The 19,685-nt window shown below is 35.3% G+C and overlaps 1 protein-coding gene across 8 annotated transcripts in view; it reads left to right on the forward strand.

The window, feature by feature from the left end:
• The first annotated feature begins 2,532 nt into the window (after nt 1-2,532).
• MGAT4C (MGAT4 family member C) overlaps nt 2,533-19,685 on the forward strand; it is a 337,651-nt gene continuing 320,498 nt past the window's right edge. For 7 of the 8 annotated variants that reach the window (XM_048301691.1, XM_048301682.1, XM_048301693.1 and 4 more), the window contains exon 1: nt 2,533-2,878. The gene's annotated coding sequence lies outside the window, so the exon portion shown is untranslated. Of the gene's footprint in view, nt 2,879-8,494; nt 8,678-19,685 lie in introns of all 8 variants that reach the window. The other variant, XM_048301684.1, reaches the window with a different exon arrangement.

A 19,685-nucleotide genomic window follows, 5' to 3' on the forward strand; every position in this document is an offset into this window, starting at 1 on the left:
CCCACCAAAACTAAACCAAACCAGAACAAAAGCCCTATTAATTTTTTCTCCTGGCAATGTCTGAGAATTTCTTGTGAATTTATGTCTTGTTCTACTACTCTGCAAACCAAGTGACTTTGCTTTGCTGGCTGTCTTGGGCCTAATCCCTGACAATCCTCAGGGACTACTAAACCCTTTTTCTGGAAAAAAACAATTGTTGCATTCTTCCTTTCTCCATCTGATACCGAAAAAGAGGCAGCTGAGAAGAATATGTAGTCAAAGGTCAGAACTTTACTAAGGCATTTTGGTTACCCAAACTCTGTTTTGGTTTCTAAACTGGTTCTCTATTTCCTTCCATGTCACGCCCCAAAATTCAGTCAGAAACCTTCCTAGAAACTGACATGTCAATGTTACTTATTCAAACCAGTGAATATGAATGAATCATACCTTCTAAAATAATGATACCACTAGAAAGAGTGAATTACAATTATTATATATTTTTAATTTGTTCAAGAGAATAGATTTTTATGAATAGAATCTGAGACACTGATGTAGCTTTTTGGACCCAAGCTGCTGAGGGATCAAGAAAAGCAGCAGCTTGTCATTTGTAGCTCTGGCTGAAGCAGTAGATGTTGAGAGGGGGGAGGTGTGAGTGATTCTTATTCTAAAATTAATAATAGCACACAAACCACACTGTCTTTGAGGCTAGCAGGTGGCTTTCAGCTCTAGAAAGACTTCCATCAAGCCTTTCCTTATTGTGAAGAAGGATAACTTTGGGGTATCTAGGGCTGGGCTGCTGCACAGTGAGGTCTTGGCAGTTTTATCAGTTTCAGCACCAGATGCTGCAATTGTGTGAGAGGAAGAAAAGAGGAATCTAATAATCCAAATTTATTTAATGAAGATGTTTTGAAAAATAAAGGCTAACAAAATTAGGAAACATTTAAACAGAAAATCATTATGAACTCAGGATTTTGGTGGTTCCTAAACAATAGTGAAAATTGCAGAATTATTGAGGTTGGAAGGGATTTCTAGAGGTCACCTAGACAAAACTCCTGATCAAACAGGCCCACCTAGAGCTGGGGGTTTGGACTAGATGATCTTGAAGGTCTCTTCCAACCAAAACCATTCTGCAATTCTATGACTTGCGATATTGTGATCTGTTTACATGGAAAATATACAAATATTGATGGCAAGGACTGGCAGCACAGCCAGTGTCACCTAGAAATTTGAGTGTTACAACAGCATAAATTATCCTAGAGCAAGGCAGCATGGGATACTTTTTAATCCCTTTGGAAATACGTGTTATTTTTGGCTATGTTTATGTGTATTGTATGTACGGAACTGTTGGATCTGGTCAAGTGCTTGCATATGCTTCAAGGGGTGGTTGCTGGGGCAAAGGCCAAAGGAGCTTCTGTTTAAAAAATTAGGCTGGACATAAATCCTTCAGCATAAAATAAAGAGGCTCTGTGGAGCTACGGCTTTAGTAAGTTAAGCCCCAAGGAAATCTATTAATGTTGATCATGACTTTTCACTTCACCTGGCAGAGTTCTGCTAATGTGAGTGCATGCTTTACCCCAGAGCATGGGGAAGAAAAGAGACTGCTGCAGTCATGTCCTAAAGATTTTCAGTCTCTTCATGCCTGTTTGATGAAAACAGGGTCTATATCTGTTTTTTGGCAATATATTTACTTATCATTCTCAAGAGTTCTAGCACTAAGGCTATATTCATATATATTCAGCTGCATCTCTGTTTTTTTACAGCATAGGTGGAGGGGCTGAATTTCCATGATATTGAGAAATTTCAATGTAAAAACTTTTTACATAACAGTAGAAATTAGTTACTTTGTCAAATAACTTTGGCACTAAAGTGATATTCAGAAAACTTAAATTCTATCTTTTTTTGTGAAATAGTGTGAGCTGTGGTTCATAATTAAAGACAACTTGTTACACAATATTTTTTAGAGGCATGGCAAAACATCAATCACATTTTTTTTGAGCATTACCTAGGATTATCTACTAAGGCTAGACATGGTGATTGTTCAGAATTTTAGCTGTCACTTCATTTTTTGCCAACAAGGGGAAAATACTGCTCTTTCGTTTCCTAGAATATTGAAAATGAAGATAATTGCAACATGATACTTATTAAAAAAAAAAAACAAAACAAAACAGAAAGAACAGAGAGTGGAAAAACGAATTGAGTATAAGCAGATAATGTTTTGGAAACAGTGATAACTCCCAACACAGATTTTTGGGCATAGTTATATTGTGAAATATGTTGCCATTTATCAACTTTAAAAAGTTTGAGTATTTTTTTTTTAATATAGAAAAATCTAGGATGATGCTTTTTTATTTGGTTTGTTTTTTTTCCCTTGTCCTGTCTCTTTTTTAACCTGTGGCTTGAAAGAAAGCAGCAGTGAGAATGAATTTCATGCTAGTAGACACTTTTAAGACTAGATTTAGCTGCAGTCACATTAGCTTAGATAATGGGAGAATTTTTCTTCATTGAAAATGCTCCCTGTCGCTCAAGAAAAACTCACTGAGGCAGCCTGCCATCTAGCTTTTTCACAGCAAAATAGGCTTGCAGACTGCAGATGAGAGACTCGGGAGCAGAGACAATTTTAACTTAGCCATCCCTAATTTATCTCAAGCTTTTTCAATTCATCTTCACTGCTCTATGCACACTGGAACACCAGATTGTCGACCCCTGGGAAAAGAATGCAGCCACGGATCTAGAGAGCTGTCACATCCCGAGAAATATTTAAATTGTGCTGATTTTCTTCTGGAGTGCTGAGCAGAGGGAATGAAACTCTCCATCAAGTCATAGCTTTGCGGGCAATAGATCAGAGGATACTGCCAGTTTCTCTAATGGATTATTGTTATCGGGCAGGTTCTTCCTGAAGGTATGTAGTTACTCTCTCAATTCATTACCCACACTATTTATCAGGTAATGATCTAATGAACTAGTAATCCAGATACATTAAGAAAAATGTTAACTAAGTAGTCTGTATTGATTGAATGATGGCACTTTATTGCAGCATGTTTGCAGGTAAAATACTTACTGTAGATGTGTTGTACCTACTGCCAAGTGCTTTGTCAGCAATCCCCCCAAGCAAAAAACAATCCCTAACCTTTAAACAAAAAAGCAAAAATCCATTGTGCTGCATATAACATTGCCATAAGTTGATGCTGACTGTCCAGAGGATGTTGTTTTTTGAAACAATGAATAATCAATAGCAAAATAATTCTTCTGATTTTGAATTGGTTATAGATCAATATTAATTTTACAAAATATTTTCCAAACCTGGATATATGCAGAACTCCCCTTAAAGTACTACAAATTAATTTTAGAGTTAGATATCTGCTTGTTTACTATGATGTTCTTCCCTTTCACATGGAGAGTTACAATATTTCATTCTGAAAATCTCTGATAGATATGTAACAGAAGTCTGTTGTTGCATCTGTACTGCCACACTCCAGGAGCTGCTTAGTAAAGCATAAGGATTATATACCACAACAGGAGGTTTAAAAATAAAACCTGTAAAGAATTTCTTGCCTTTTAAACTTCTCTGTTTATATAGGAGTTAAAGCATGTTCCTTCTAATCTGAATTGCTTACTGCATGTCTGTAGCTTGTGAGGCAGCCTGACCTAAAAATGAAAGATCTCTAAAATGCAGAAGCAGCCAGACATTTTTTGAACTATTCCAAGCGCGGGAGTTGCTGCAGAGATGGAAAAAGCACTACCACATTAAAGTCCTGGTCTTGTTTCATTTCCTAGTTGGCACTCTACTTGAATACAAACAAAACTGAGCACGAATTTTCAGGTGCAGGGCTAAGCAAGAGTTAAGCCCTGAGAAAAACAAAAATTCTTATCTGTAGCTTCTTGTCCAGCACACTGGCTAGGCTGCTGTCATGCTACCAAGAGTAAATGATGTATGAGCTTGCCTGTGGTGTACTGGATAGTGCAGTGGATATGCTGAACTGGATTTTTAGTTACAAGTGACAGGCGTTTGTCATATTTTTGGATGTACTGCTGAAAGAAAGCAACAAGATAGAAGTAGGTAACAAAGCTGGAGAAGGGGATCTCAAAAGCCTATATTGGTTAAAAGCAGTAAGTCTGAGATAAGAGCATTTTCTAGTATGTTTATCTTCCTCTATTTAAGGAATATAGTATATTCAAGGCTTTAATAAAAAATTACAGTAGTACATATTGCTCCTGTATGCAACACTTGAAAGTTCCTTTCATCTAGTGCCTTGGAAAGGCTAAAGAATAAAGAAGAGAGATTGATTCTATCCCACTTCCAGTGAACTCTCTTAAAGCAGTTCCTTTCCTATGGACCTCAGAAAGACTCAGGTAAAGAGGCTTTCATTAAGCTCTCCCTAGGGACTCCTACCATCAGCAAGATATTTTTTAAAGGAAATGTGCACATTAGCTGTGTTTTTCCCAATCTCCTAGGCTTCTCATTTAAATATATAGAGGCATCATAACATGCTTCTAGATATCCATGGATATTTCAGCATTATACGCTATCACTTATGAATGTCACAACCTGAGAGGTATATATTGCTCATATGAAAAACTAAGTTTTCTAGATCACATTCCATATTGTCTCCTTTGGGCCCAATTATATGTTTCCTTTTAAATGTTTGGCTACTGTAACCACTAGCTCTTTAAATATATTTTTTTCTGATATATGGGTTTGGGGAGTAACCAAGAGCAACACAAAATTATCCCAATTTTTTCTCTAAAGTAAGATGAAACAAAACACATTAAAATTAGATTTAAATGGGAGGATGATATTAAATAATAGAAAGTAAATGAAGATTAGTAGCTTTATGTTCTATCTTTACCTTCACGTTGTGTTTTTTTTTCTTTTTTGTCTATCATGTTGTTCAGTAATAGCTCTGCCCCATTCTCTTGATAGAGACTTCTGATGTACCCACATATTATGCCATTTTCAGGTGGAATCTTCTGCTGCCTTCTGATATCCTCTTAGGTCACTTGTGAAAAGAACTGTATTACAAAATTTGGTATAGCATAGATAGATGAAAATATTCTGGGAAGAAAGCTGAAGCACAAATTCTTTGTTATGGTGTTAAATTTATAATCTGCAGTCTTCTGCCTGTCCTGGTTCCACTACTATCCCTGTTCCACCTTTAGTTTACTTTCTTTCTTCTTTCCTACATTAACAAGTTCCTAAAAAAAAGAAAAAAAAGTTTTGCATAGGAATTTACGGCAATACAACAAATACACCCATTTTATTTACATTCTTCAACAATCCTTCTCCAACACTACTTATCTCCTGTGTCCAATTTTGCTGAAGTAAGTTTAAGTGTTGGCTGTATTCCTTTCTTGATACCTTAGGTTCTACTCCTTCCTGTTCTGCTGTGTACTAGACAAATCATAAAACCAAAAGGACAATTTTGACCTTTGTATGCAATGCCCCTGGTTTTCCCTTGTGCTTATTTATGAGCTGTTTGAGTTTAGAGTTTGCTCTTCTCCCCGAGTGAGCCTCTAGAAGGTAAAGGTATTACATTGAATGGATACTAAAAAGACAGCTTTTTACTTGTGTCATTCCTCTTCCTTCTTCTTTGAGATTTGTCAATGTATTTGTGATAACACATAATTCTATGCAGTAGATAAAAATAATATCTCTAGGAATATTTTTTGAAAAAAACTAATTTGTGACTGTTTATCATCTGTTCTTTGAACTCTAACAGGTAACTAGTGGGGAAAGCGCTTAGAAGAAGAAAGAGCCAGGGGCATGAATAATGAATGTTCTCAGGGAAAACCTGGATATTTCTAAGATCAGGATGTGCTATGAACTGATTTGTTTCTTCCCTCTATATGTCTTTCTAGGTTTCAGGACTGATTTGTCACTGTTTAAGCATTTATTAAATGAATAACTTTGTTTCATATGTATCGTTTACACAGGCCATTAGCTAGACAACACATATACACTAATTCTGCTAAGATTTAAGTAAGTCTAATGACCTATGTATGTTTTCACACACTTAATTTCACAATTTTGAGTGAACAAGAGTGAAAAGATGGTTTCCCCTGAGAATAATTTCTGATTATTGTAAAGAAATTCAAGAAATAGTGGTGGAAAGAACACACAAAGCTAGTTCACACTTGCAAAGCTGTCTTATTTTGGTTGAAATTCCTCAACACACTCTCAAAATGTGATCCAGCTTCTTAAATTGTGGGATACCTTGCCTAGATACAGGTACAAGTCCAAGGCCTCGCACAAGTTTTGTGTTGTATCTTTTAGCCCATTATTTTAGTAATGCAAAATATCTGAAATTTTAGTAAGCATTAATATTTAAGCAACTCAGTAGATATATTTTCATCACTTAAGAATTAAAAAAGAAAAGAAAAATAAGCACTAGAATTCACTTCTCCTTCTTTACTTTGTCTCCATCTCTTAAGAGAATTCAGGTGAAATAATAACACAATTTTGGTCACTTATATTGTCCTAATAGAAAAAGTGTAAAGCAGATGGTATTTCTGTTGAAAAGGACATACCTCACAAAAATATTGATAAGTCCATGACTAAATGAATTCATATGAACTTCAGGGTAATATCTTTCAGATTATGTATTTTTAAGTTAATTTTATAAAAGTGGATGTTATTTCTCTTGTTCTATGATTATCTTAGTTTGATAATCTTAGTTTGATATATTTTAAGTAAAGCATTTTGTTTTGAAATACTTCCAAAGTTTTGGATTTTTTCTATTTGTGCCCCCCACCCACTCCCCACCCACCAAATGCTATGAAACCACATTTGAAAATCTGTAATAACTACCCATTACTTTTCTGTAAAGCCCAAATTTTAGAGTCGGAAAACCTGTAAGTATATGGTTCAAAGATAATTTAAAATAAAGTTTTTACTGTAAATTTGATTCTTGTTCTGCCTTGCTATGCAGTACAAAGTAAATATGCCTCAAAAAGTGAGAATATTATATACCCTTAAACTTTTCTTACATTCTTTCTTTCTTTCATATATTGCTGAGCATAGAAGTTATTCTGAAATATCCTGAGCTGGTCTCTTCTTCTTGTCAACAAATCTGCAGAATTTTCTGCAGTAGGTATTTTCAGGTGCAATTAAAAATTTGGTTTGTTCAGGGAGATTCAATATTGCTTTTCCAACTTAATGCTGTCATTACAATTACTGTCTGACATAGAGAAATAAATAACATTACTGAAGAAATTACAGTAATTTATCTTGTTCTGAATGTCAATTAATATCCATTTCGCCTCATTCTCATACTGGTGGATGTCACTACATTGAAGCCAATGGAATAAATGAGAGTGGAATCAGATTCAGTATGTTTAAGTATACCAGTTTGCCCCTTAACATCCATCAGCATGAAGTTTATATCTTAAATTGTGTCTATTAATGAGGTTTTGAAAGGTACATTATTTGTTTGCACATAAAACTACTTATGCTTTGCTTTTCTAGCTGCTGCTGAAGACTGGAAACGTTTTTCAACTGTCCATATCTTCTCAAATTTTGAAAACTACTTGATCAGAATTTAAGGCAGATGAAAAAATTCTATCTCAAAAAATTTAAAATAATTCCTTGACTGCTTATTACTTCTGATGCCCCAAATTTTCATTATTTTAAGTGGGTGAAATATGTATTTTGTATGGATCTTATTAGAAAGACACTCCTGAGATGTACTGCCATTAAAAAAACTTCTATTGAAACACTTTTTGGGTTCTAATTTGACTACTTTTGGAGCAGCAATTAACTTTAAAAAACCTTGGCAAGCATGCAAATTTTTCTGTGAGCCAAGAAGCATTTCTAATTCGTGTTTTCAAATGTACCAAACATTATATGGAAGGATAGGAGAGCTCTCTGCAAAATCAAATTACAGTATTAAAAAAGGAGGAGTCCATAAATGTCTCTAGTGAAGCTTTACCTCCTTTCTGCAGTATTTCCTCTAATCCTATTTGATCAACTTTCATTTGTCAGGTTGAAATTTTCTGATATTATATGACAAAAGTTAGAGTAACTCAAATTTAAGAGGTTTTACTTTATAAGACTATTATTTTTGAAGAAATATAGCAGCCAGTAGGCTTTCCCTAGCTGTTTGTTCATATGCATTATAAGAATGAAAGAAGCTAATAAGGTATTTTACCTATCTTCCGCTTGCAAATTCATGAAGAAAACAGAATAGATAAAAGGAACAAAATAAAAACAAAACCAAAACCAAACCAAATCAACCAAACAACAAGAAAACCACAGATACGCAAAATATTTTAATACACTAGGGAATATATTTTGTTTTATTTTCTGTGTTCTGTGCTCCCAAGAGCATTAATGGATCTCTTGAAAATAATGTAGAACAGTCTCTGGAATTTAGGGATGATTTTTAGCACTTTGAAATTACTGAAATATCACTCCCATAGATGGCCTTACACACTCAGCAGTTGAATCACACTCTCCTGTGTTATAATCTATCATATAGATTAACCATCATATGGTATTCTTTACTACTATTCCTTGTAGGAAGTGAGTTTGTGCATCAGTATGATGCAACAGCATGCCAACACCAAAAGGAATATCATGCTAGGCCTTCCCACTTCTGGAAAGGCTGTGACTGTGAAGCTTGCCAAGCCTCTCCATGAGCCAGTAAGAACAAGTCTGATGAAAAGCTAGCTTCATAGAAGAAAATGAATAGTTTTTCTATAGGTTAGTAATTTCAATCATTTATCTAAGTATCTGATGAATCTGAGACCTGAATCACATCATCAAAATACCAGGGAGACTAAGGCTGTCAGAGTAATGAGGTGGAAGGAGGAATTTTCTCCTTTTTGCAGCTATAAACTGTTAAATTACAACAGCTATGACATTTAACCTCACCTTAAAACTGCCTTGCACTTTTTGCATGTCTTTCCTACCTCCTGTCAAAAAGTGTCAGTGGAGGAAAAATGAGATCTCTGCTCACTTTCAGAAAAGAACTTATTGCTCTGGTGTGTGCCTCCTTGGAGAAAGGCAGACTGGCAGCCAGACAGGGAGGTTTAAATCACCTAGAGCTCTCAAGCTTCCCTTGCCATCAAAACAGCTGCTGCAACACTAGTTAAACTGTTAAGTCAATAAGGATCTTTAAGAACTATCTGTACAGTTTACCTGATCTTGTTAAACCAATCCCAGATCTGATCAATTTTTTAAAATTATTTCACTACATACTTGATAGTGAAGTAGTTTTTGGGTTTTGTTGTTTTGGTTTTTTGGGCTTTTTTGAAGCAAGTTTTCCAAAAACTTATTTTCTTGGTTTTTGTAATTCTGGATCTGTCAGTCCTCTGTGAGACGCAGACCCCCATCCCTCCTGATTCTGTGATTCTGCACCTGGGACAGAGTATTGCCAGGCTCTAATATAAACGGAGAGAGGAGTGGCTGGAGAGCAGCCCTTCAGGAAGGGATGTGAGGGTACTCCTCAGCAGCAGGTTCTACATGGGTCAGCAGTGGTCCTTCACAGCCCAGAGGGCAAAACGCATCATAGGATACAACAAACTCTGCATGATCAGGTGGGAAAAAGAGGTTGTTATCCCACTGTACTCAGTGCAGCCTCACCTTGAGCACTGTGTGCAGTTTGGGACCCACAATTTGAGAAGGAATGAGAGTCCTTCCATGCATCTAGAGGATGCTGATGAAAGGGCTGGAGGGAATGTCTTGTGAGGAGCAGCTGTGGACTTTGGCTTTTTCTGCTTTGCAATAAGGGAGTTTGAGGGGTGATAATAAAGATATTAAACAGGACTGACCTTAATTTGAGACATGTGAAACCTCACTAGTGACCATATGCCAACCTGATGTAGCATCATTCACCACTATGAACATACCAAGTGGAACTTAACCATGTACAAATCCATACCATTCTCTTAGTTGCTTTATTTAGTTTACTATTATTAGAGGGGAAAAAACAAAACAAAACCTCAGGAATGAAAGACAAATTCTTGCTTGAAATTGAAATTACCTGGCCATGTAAAAGCAACACGGGCATATTTTCCAATACTGATTTTGAGTAAATATTAGTAGACAATTACATTAACAGAAAGAGTTCAAATTCCATACTGAAAGCATCTCCACACATATGAAATGAGTGAGTATAAAAGAAGAGATAGATAGAAACCCAGAAAAAACATGTGAGCAGAAATATTGAACACATGGCAACATTCACTATAGTGCATTGCTTCATAATGATCTTGGTAGAGAAAATTGCCAGGGTGTATGGATGGAACCATAAAGAGCAAGCAATTAAGTTTAGAGACAATAAAGATCACTTACTGGATGTGGTGCATTTATTCAAAATAAAAGTACTGCAAACAGTATCTCTAATGCTGTAAGAATGGCAGACTTCCAGATCATTTTGGAGAAATACTTAGTCTCTGTAGGCAATAGCAGTCTTGTAAGTACATGCAGATGAAACCTATTATTTTTTTTCCTAGAAATTAATGTGAAAAAAAAATCCTGTATAGATAAAGAAGTAGACACACTCAGTGCCCAGGAAAAATTTTAAAAATGCTCAAAAATTTAATCCACAATTCCATGCAGGTAACTGACTTTTCTCCTCAACAAAACCTGCAGGTTATCTTTTCCAATCCAGTATTTTTATAAACATATAAGGGCAGACTATTTATTTCTAATAGCTTGAAACTTCCCAGCCTCAGGGATAATTTAACTGAGGGAATGAATCTTTTCTTGTGAGTATCCCTCCTATCGCCATATGAGATTTGTACAAAAAGATATTCATTAACACTAGATCTTCTTGATATTAGTTTTGTTCCATATCCAGAGACTCCTGTTGAGATTTCCTGTAGGTTGTCTTCCTGCTCTGTGATGAGGATTTAGATTGTTTGGCATTGTCAAACGCTGTAACAGAATCTCAAGAATGCACAGCCCATTCCCAGTCACAGATACAAGATCTGCAAGCAAACATACTTGGTTCAGTGCCATTACTGCATGTCAAAATTCTCATCTTCAAATAAAACCCATCTTACCCAAGTAAAACGTACACAAGGGCTCATACAGAGGCTTCCAAAAGCCTTAAAAAGGATTTTAGTTTTCAGTTGTGTAGACTGTTTTGTTTGGTTTTTTGTTTTTAATTTAGATTTAATTATGTGCAATATAAAAGACTATTTCATCTTGAAGTGAAAATCTGTTTGGCGAAGAAATAGAAAAGCATTTCTGAAATTTATTGGTACATCATGCCAAATTGAAATAACTTATCATCCTGAAATTTTAGTCATTGAACTATTAATCCAAAAAAATTGTTTCACCTTTTAGAGAACTATTACAAATTTACCATAGAAGATTGTTGTGTTCAGTACTATGACTCTGACTTTATTTTACAGTGTGTTATTTCCAGTATCTACAACAAAGAATGATGCATCTTTTATAAACTGTTAGTCTGTGTTCTCTGCCTCCTTACTTCAACTAAGACTCCATTGTTATTTAAAAAGCAAACAAACAAAAAAGGGTGGCCAAAATGGACTTGCTTCTAGTGTTAGGTGGGAAGGATTTTGTTGTGTGTATTTTTGTGATAGATATATAGATATGGTGATAATGAAAAATAATATCTTGTGACTTTGAAATGTAAACAGAACATTTTAATTTCTTTTGAAACTTAGTTTCAAGATCCATAACATTCTTACATATACAATTACACAAACCTCTATTTTCTATAATCTTTGCAGATACACATTAAAGAACCTATCTGAAACATAAGAAGCTCTACTTAGCAATTAAAATACTGATTAGCCGTGTTCTGATTAGTATACTTAGATTGAGACATAACTGTTTTATGCAATAGATTGTTAAAAGACTATTTCTTTTACTTTTCAAAGACTTCTAGTATGCTTTACAAAAAAGTTTAAACAAGACTATTTTGTAAAATAATACTTGTTTGCCCGAATAATGATTTTTCTGAAAAGTGGAAATATATTTCAACGTACACTTTTGGGAGTCAAGAATAAGATCCAGATATAATTTACTGGATAACAATGTTTACTTTTTCCCCAGAAGCCATCTTTTGCAAAGGACAGGATGAAATAATTTCTTACATATAGAAGTATCTATATCTTTTAGTGCAAAATTACTAAAATTCTAACTGTCTGTTTCATGTAATACTTGGCCATTTTCCTTTCTCCTCCATATACCCCCATTTCTTCATTCAACCACCAACATTATGTATAAGATGCTGGGTTAGGCAGCCTTCTGCCTCTCAAGACTTTCTCCTGACATTGCTTCTCTTATCAATATGGCAGAAAAGAATGTACAGATGGCTACATGGGTAACTAAACAGGAAAGTATCAAAGAATAAGTGCCTTTCTGAAATATTTTCCCTTCTCATTTAAGCCATCTAATTGGAGAAACTCGTGGGATAACAGCTTTGAAAATAGGCTGCTTTATTAGCATTCTGTCTATTCTTCACTCTTTTCCTTTCACTATGGCAGATGTTTAAAGGGGCACTGACTGAAAGCCCTGTTACCTTTGTAAGGGTCTCTCCTGTTGAGTGCAAGGGCTAGTTGACAAAAACAACTTCAGTTTTTAATGTAGTACAGTGCAACCAGGAGCAGATTCACTTTAGTAGCATGGAGGTTAGTTTGTACACTCTCCAAAAACTAGTCGTAGATTAGTTCAAATTCACATGGAGTCCCACATACCAGCTCAAATTTCTCCCTGTTACCAAAACAAGTTAAAGTACCTGTGTTTTGCATGGCAATCTCACTGTAAACATATATTGCACCTCCTTAATGATGCCATGTTGTTATTGGGCCCTTGCTGTCCAGGTGAATCCTTAGAACATGAGTGATGAGGCTGTGTAAATGTGACTGGCATCTTGCTTAGTGTTTGCGGTGTGGAGACAGGGACTAGTATCCTGGTCACTTCTGCTGGATATGCTATACAGATTTCTACTACAATTGACTGGCATATCTTTATTGAGAAAAAATAATTTTAAGGTTTTCCTTGAAATGACTGTTCATATCACAATCTTACACAAATATTTAGTGTCCAAGAGAAGATTGATTACTGACATACCAGGTTCAATCACGATTTTAATGAAGACCAGTGCTGCTTAAAAGCCAAGCTGTATGTTTCAATAGCACATAAATTTATCAGCTGAGATATGTAATGTTCCCAGACTGTTGACATGTAGAGTGTGAGTTTTAATGAAATGAGTTTGTGCAATATGGAGAGAATGCTACCACAGTACTGCTTAATCGATTAGCAGAGAAGACTACAAAAATATCCCCTTTCTGTAGATACTGGGTCCGATTGCTCCATACACTGCTGTTGAAGCAGATGATGGATATTTAATACTAAATAGGTGCCCTGGTTTGTATGCTGAAATATTTCCCATTACTTAAAGAATGTGCTTATAGAACTGATATATTGCATTACTTTGTCATACCGTGTCAAGTTGAATTGACTTGTAATGTAAACTATGTAACATGATATGACGTCCTGCAATTTGCCATAATTTGATATAACATAATTTAGCAGGTCAGAAATGTAAAACAAACAAAAATTTGTCCATGAGGAAATTCATGCTGTTCATTTAGGCAAATGTGAAAAGTGTTTTTGCCAGAAAATAAAATAGAAACATATTCCACCTGATGGGTACTTGCCTAGAAATATTCCCTATACAACAGAGTAGAATTGTTTTACCAAAAGAAATCTTGGAGATGATGATTACTTAGTTTTACTCATCATGGGTCGAAGTAATGTCTTGAACAGTTGCCATTTTCCTCAAAAGCCATCAGAATACAACACATTAACCTAGGATCTGGCTTTCTAGTAATATTTTAGTACAGTGAATGACAACTTTTCAAGTCATTAGCATTGACATGTTAACGATCATGTTGAAGCAGAAAAAATATTTTTGCATGTAGGAGTTGATGGACTCATAGCTTTGTGATCATTGAGTCAAGAGATTTATGTTAACATGAAATCCATGTCAACCAGAACTGACAGTGTCAGGCAGGTGTCACCTGTAGCATCAAAGAGTGATTGACAGAAAATTCATTACTTGATTAGGGGCTTAATTATTTTGCTTACTCAAGGCATCTCCTTCTTATCAGCCTCAGGCACTAACCAGGGCACAAAGCTCTGGGGCTACAGAGAAAGAACAAAAACAAGGTGAATAACATGGAAAAAAAGACAAAACTATTCCATTTGTCATGCAGCAATTTATAGTTCTTAGACTGTCCATATAAATGGGAGAAAAACAATGCTTGAAATAAAGCAGAAGACAATCTTTGGCAAAATTACTTTTCTAAGCTACAGCTATGTGAAATAATCTACAATTGAAATTCATGCTGAGCTTTGAGATGCAGCAATCTCCCAGCCTTGCTGCAACACAAATCTTTATAATGGCCAATCAAAGAGTAATATATGAAAAATTCTAAATACTATCAATCCATGGCAAGATTGTTCTTTTAAAGCTGTATTGTAAAATTTATTCTTTATTTAAGATGTAGAAATGAAAAAATCTAACTTTATTTTATAAATATTTTGTATTATACATTGTTAAAAGGTACCAAGATTCTTGATACCCACTATTTTAGCTAAATATCACTGTATTTTGTATGAGAGACTTTCTGGAAGAAGCAAAATGTTTCAGAAACTTTTTTCAAATATCAAATATATTTTGCTTCTTTTATCTGTTCAGTTAAGTAGTTTCTGATATTAATTACTTAATATTAATTAATGACTTTAAAAAACCAAGATAAAGTAAACAAAATGTCTTATCTTTATTATCCCACAGACTTTTTGGAATGAGCTAAAGTGACACTGGGCAAGAACTAGCAAAACAGTTCTCTTCCTAAGAATATCTGTATCCAGGAAGCTAATAATTTTGAAACTTCATACTTGTTATTATATTTTGTATAAAACTGAATCAGTCACATAATGTCTCACAAGAACACCTTCTAACTAATGACATGAGGGAGTACATGGAGGAAATGGGCACCTTGGTTAATTACTATATCGTCTTCCAGACCCTTTTGAAGAACTGGTGACACAATCACTTTGCTTTAGCCATATAACATCCCTGCTCTGACTGGGGAGGCTAAGTCAAATGTCTTTTGTATATCCTTCCTCCCTAAATTAAGCTATAATCCTGTGAGTCTATGTAATAAAATTATTTGAGCATGTATAGGGTTTTAAAAGAGTATATGCACAAAGAAGCAATGTTGCAGAACTACAGAGTGGCTGAGGTTGGCAAGGATCTCTGTAGATCATCTGCTTCAATCCATATGCTCAAAGCATAGCCAGCTAGTGCAGGTCAAGCAGGTCTGTGTCCAGTTGGGATTTGGTAATCTCTAGGGATGGGGATGCTGCAAAATAAATGGCAAATCTTCTGTGTTTGATCACCCTCATAGTGAAAATATCTTTACTATATTTTAGAGGAATTTCTTGTATTTCAGTTTTTGCCCATTGCCTCTTGTACAGTCACTAAATAACACTGAGAAGAGCCTGGGTCTGCTTTCTGAGCAGCTCTCTTGAATATGGATGACTTCTCTTCTCCAAGCTGAACAGACCCAGACCTCAGACTCTTTTTTATATGAAAGATTCTTCAAGGCCTTAATTATCTTAGTTATCTTTGTGGTATGTTGATGAACCTGCTCCAGTAAGTCCATGTCTCTCCTGGACTGGGGAATCCAGAACAGGATGCTCCAGGTGTGTCTCATCACGGCTGTGAAGGGGAAAAGGATCAGCTAACCTGATGGCAGTACTCTGCGTAATGCATTCCAGGGTCATCTTGGACTTCTTTGCTGCAAGGCCACCTTGGTGTTTCATGGTCAGCTTGTTCACCAGTACCTCCAGGACCTTCTCTGCAAAGCTGATTCTTAACCAGTTGATCACCAGCGTGCATTAGTGCCTGATGTTGTTCTTTCCCAGTCACAGGACATGGGCATTTTTCTTTCTGGAAATTCATGATGTTCCAATGTACCCATTTATCCAGAATTTGAGGTCCCTCTGTAACAGAGTGCACCCATCTCATGCATTCCTGACACTCTGAACAGTTTTTTAAAATCATCCATGTTATTAATGAAGAAGTAAAAAAGCTTTGTCTCTATTATTGGTCAGTAATGATTGAAGGCATATATAACCAGTAAAGACAAAATGATCAAGGCATAGGATACCTCAGCCTTTCCCATGTTCTTTGTCACCAGTTCTCCTTCTCTAATCAGCAAAGATGATGGTGGGCCTTCAGCTTCCTTTTGCTGATGATACATTTGGAGGAGTCCTTCCTCTTTCCCTGCATATATCTCAGCAGGTTCACAAGTCCAGGTGGAATTTTTCTTTCCCTGCAATATCCCTTGCTTTTTAGGATAAATCTCTTTATATTCCTTCTGGTAACCAGGCCCTGGTTTCACTTCTTTTATGTTTCATTTACATTTAAATTTTGTTAGGTTCTCCTTGTTCACCTGTAAAGGCCTTCTGTCACCTTTTCTTGGCTGTCATTTTTGGCTTGATATATTTTTAGAGTCTGGAGGAGCTGATCTTTGAGAATCACTGACTGTGTGACTTATTGACTCATTCTCTGTGTTAGATGTTAAATAATAGACAGCTTTCTCAATTTTTTTTTTTTTTTCAGAACAGTGATAGCTCGCCTTGACTTAGAATATGCTTAGAATAATATTAAAGTGTCACTAAGTAGGGAAAGGGACTATTTGAAAAGATGTTGACTTTCTGGCAAGAGATGAATTATAATCAGCTCACATCACATGCAGAATGGTTACTTTTTAGCTAAATAAAAAGCTTTCTCTAAGGGCTTCCTTTGTCAATGTTAAGCATGTCCTAAAAGTAATATCTTATTCTGGCAAATAGCAGATAAATTGTGTGTAACAGAGTCAGAACTGTAAAAGATCCCTGATAAATTTTCTAACAATATAATATATAATTGTTCAATTTTAAGAGTGTGAAGTTACCTTTTTCTAGAAACATCTTCATATCTAATATTCTATTTAAGAAGAAAAAAAAGAGCCACAACAAAATAAAGCATTTTTCAAGCATGAATCATTATTCTATCTTATCACAAGTGTTTACATATATGTATAGAATATATTATGTGTAGTATAAAATATTTATGTAGAATTGTCAATCTTTATTACCGCTTCCCTTATCAAGCAACAAAATAATTTTTACATAGCCTAATATGTCAATATTCCATCTTCTTTGTAGTTACCTTTATCCAAATTACCACCAAAATGTCCAGTGTTTTCATAGATATAAGTATGAAAACAGGTACAAAATTAAGTGCCAGTGCAAAGAGAACTGCTGTGGACTCTGGCAGAGTTTTGTTCTTTAACGCCCACCTGACTTGTTGCTAGGTGCTCAGACACAGGCAGCCTTACTGAGGTACTCAGGCACTTTGGGACAGAGGAGAACCAGAATTTTCTCGGTGCTAAAAATGTGCACATGTACAGTGAGGTTTTTCCTCAGACATTCCCCAAATAGCAAGGGTCGTGTCAATGAGTGTCTCTCTCCATGGCAGCAACTGACAAAGCCTACAGTTGGGGGTTTATGTGCTGATTACCCACCTTTAGCAATTTGTTCTTAGGGAGATCACATTCTAGTCAAATTCCAGCAGTCACAGTCTTACTAGAGAGCAAATTTCCAAGTTGCTTGTTTAAATTCATTAATATACTTATGTATCAGCTCATAACGATGGGGTGGGAAGTTTTCACACTTAACAAGAAAGACCCTAGGTTTTTCGGGCTTTTTTTATCCTTAACATGATAAAACACTTCTGTGTAGTATTTCAACTTGTACTGAGGGAAAAAAAATGCTTTCCATTTAAAATGATATTCATGGCTGAGAAGCTTTTAAACTCTTTGTTAGAAATGTGCCAGATGAGTACATTTTTTCAGTCTTACTGTACTGCTATGGTGCTAATGTCTATATAAATTAGAAGAGCTTTTCTTCCCAGAATGACTTCTATTAATTTGGATACAGCTCAAAAATCTTCTGAATTTAAATTCTTATCAGCTCTTCATTTCACAATAGGTTCTTTTATTATCATTACTGAACTTTTTGAGAAAATGAGAATCCAATATTAATACTATGGCTAAATTGATGTTATTTGCACAACATTTATCCTAGTTATTTCAATAATAGGAATTTCATTATTTTAAGCAATTTCTGAGATTTTAAGAGACAGTATAGAAGTAAACCTATTGGTTTTGGTGATGGATAACTTTATAGACTCTTTCTGAGCTTTTAAGTGCTAACATGATTCACAAATTCAGTTTTCATTAATTAATTGCATGTTATGATATGAGAAAGAGTCAATGATGAATCAAGGCCTGATCAAGGTAAAAGAAAAATGATAGCATTCCTTCAGCCTGTAATAATTCTATCAGTACTACACAGATCCGTTGCATTTCTATGGTTCAGTTAAGCCTACAGCCAAGTCTACAAGATGGAACTGTACATAAGGGCTCTGTTCTTACTTAGCAGAATGACAATGATAGTAGCACTAAAGGTTTGAAGCATTTTGAATTATTTCTGCTCATTCAATATCCCAAAATGTAAATAATTAGCAAAAGCAAAATGGCCTGTAATCTATTATACTGTGATGCTAAAATATGGTCTAACTGCCTAGCTTGCTCATTCAGTTTCTTGCATCCATGCTTTTTGGTTAAAAAGATGTAGCCAAGTAGCAGAGAGGAAGGTTCCCTGGCTATGTTATTGCCATTGATTCCACTTTAAAGAGGAGCGATTTTTTGTAGAGGGGAAAGTTCTCCTTCCCTGAGAATTCACAACACTTAGCTCAGGAGAACTTCTGTACTATTATGTGAAACAGATAGATGTGTAAAATCCAAGAAGAAGAAATCCTGAAAAATCGAAATAGGTGGGAGATTGCTGAAAGAAGCAGAGTAGTTTTTCAGCTAGTAAGTCACAGGCACAAGAAACTTTACTTGGACTCGCAGGAAGGACATGGAAAGTTTTTTCTCTGTAAATCAAAGAAAGTTGCTGAAATGGAATAAAAGAATCAGGAGGATGACATTTCCTCCAACAAACCATTGGGATGGTTAGAATTGCTTATCAGATATTTTATTTACTTTATTTTCTTCAATATCTTATTTTCTGTGCTTTAATAAAACCTAATTTACAAACCTTTTGCTATCTGTTGTCAAACTTACATGAAGAAAAAAGAGGTAGTAGGACGAAAATTCTCTCAAGCTTGTGGCTGACTCATAACCACCTCACAAATGTATGCAAAATTGTCATTTATAGACTATTTGTCCAGTGCTTCTCAGGAAAGATGAAACTGTGGATGCCTCTTTACATGTAATTTTAAACAGTGCGTGAATCGGAAACATTCTGCTGTTCTGTAAAGTTATCTGAAAAATGAAGTAACTGTTTGCTTCTACACTTGAATAAAACAAAGATCTTGATTATGGTAAGAAGACTTGTTCAACTGCCTTTCAGTTGATGTGTCTGTAATCCAAGCCATACAAAGAATGTTCAACCCTTGTTTGTTAGGAAATTTCTTTATTATTTCCAGGATTCACACAGTACTTTGAGAGTAAAGTGACTCTGGTTCAAAGTAAATAAAAATCCCATGTTTTTTCTAAATTTGGTTTCACTCCAAAAACCAATGAGTTTTTAAACATGATGTTGTTATATACATTTAAAAGGTAACATGGATGTATCAGGGAATGTTAAAATGATTGTGTGGCAAGTG

Source organism: Corvus hawaiiensis, chromosome 4 (assembly GCF_020740725.1).
Source record: "Corvus hawaiiensis isolate bCorHaw1 chromosome 4, bCorHaw1.pri.cur, whole genome shotgun sequence".
NCBI classification, from domain to species: domain Eukaryota; kingdom Metazoa; phylum Chordata; class Aves; order Passeriformes; family Corvidae; genus Corvus; species Corvus hawaiiensis.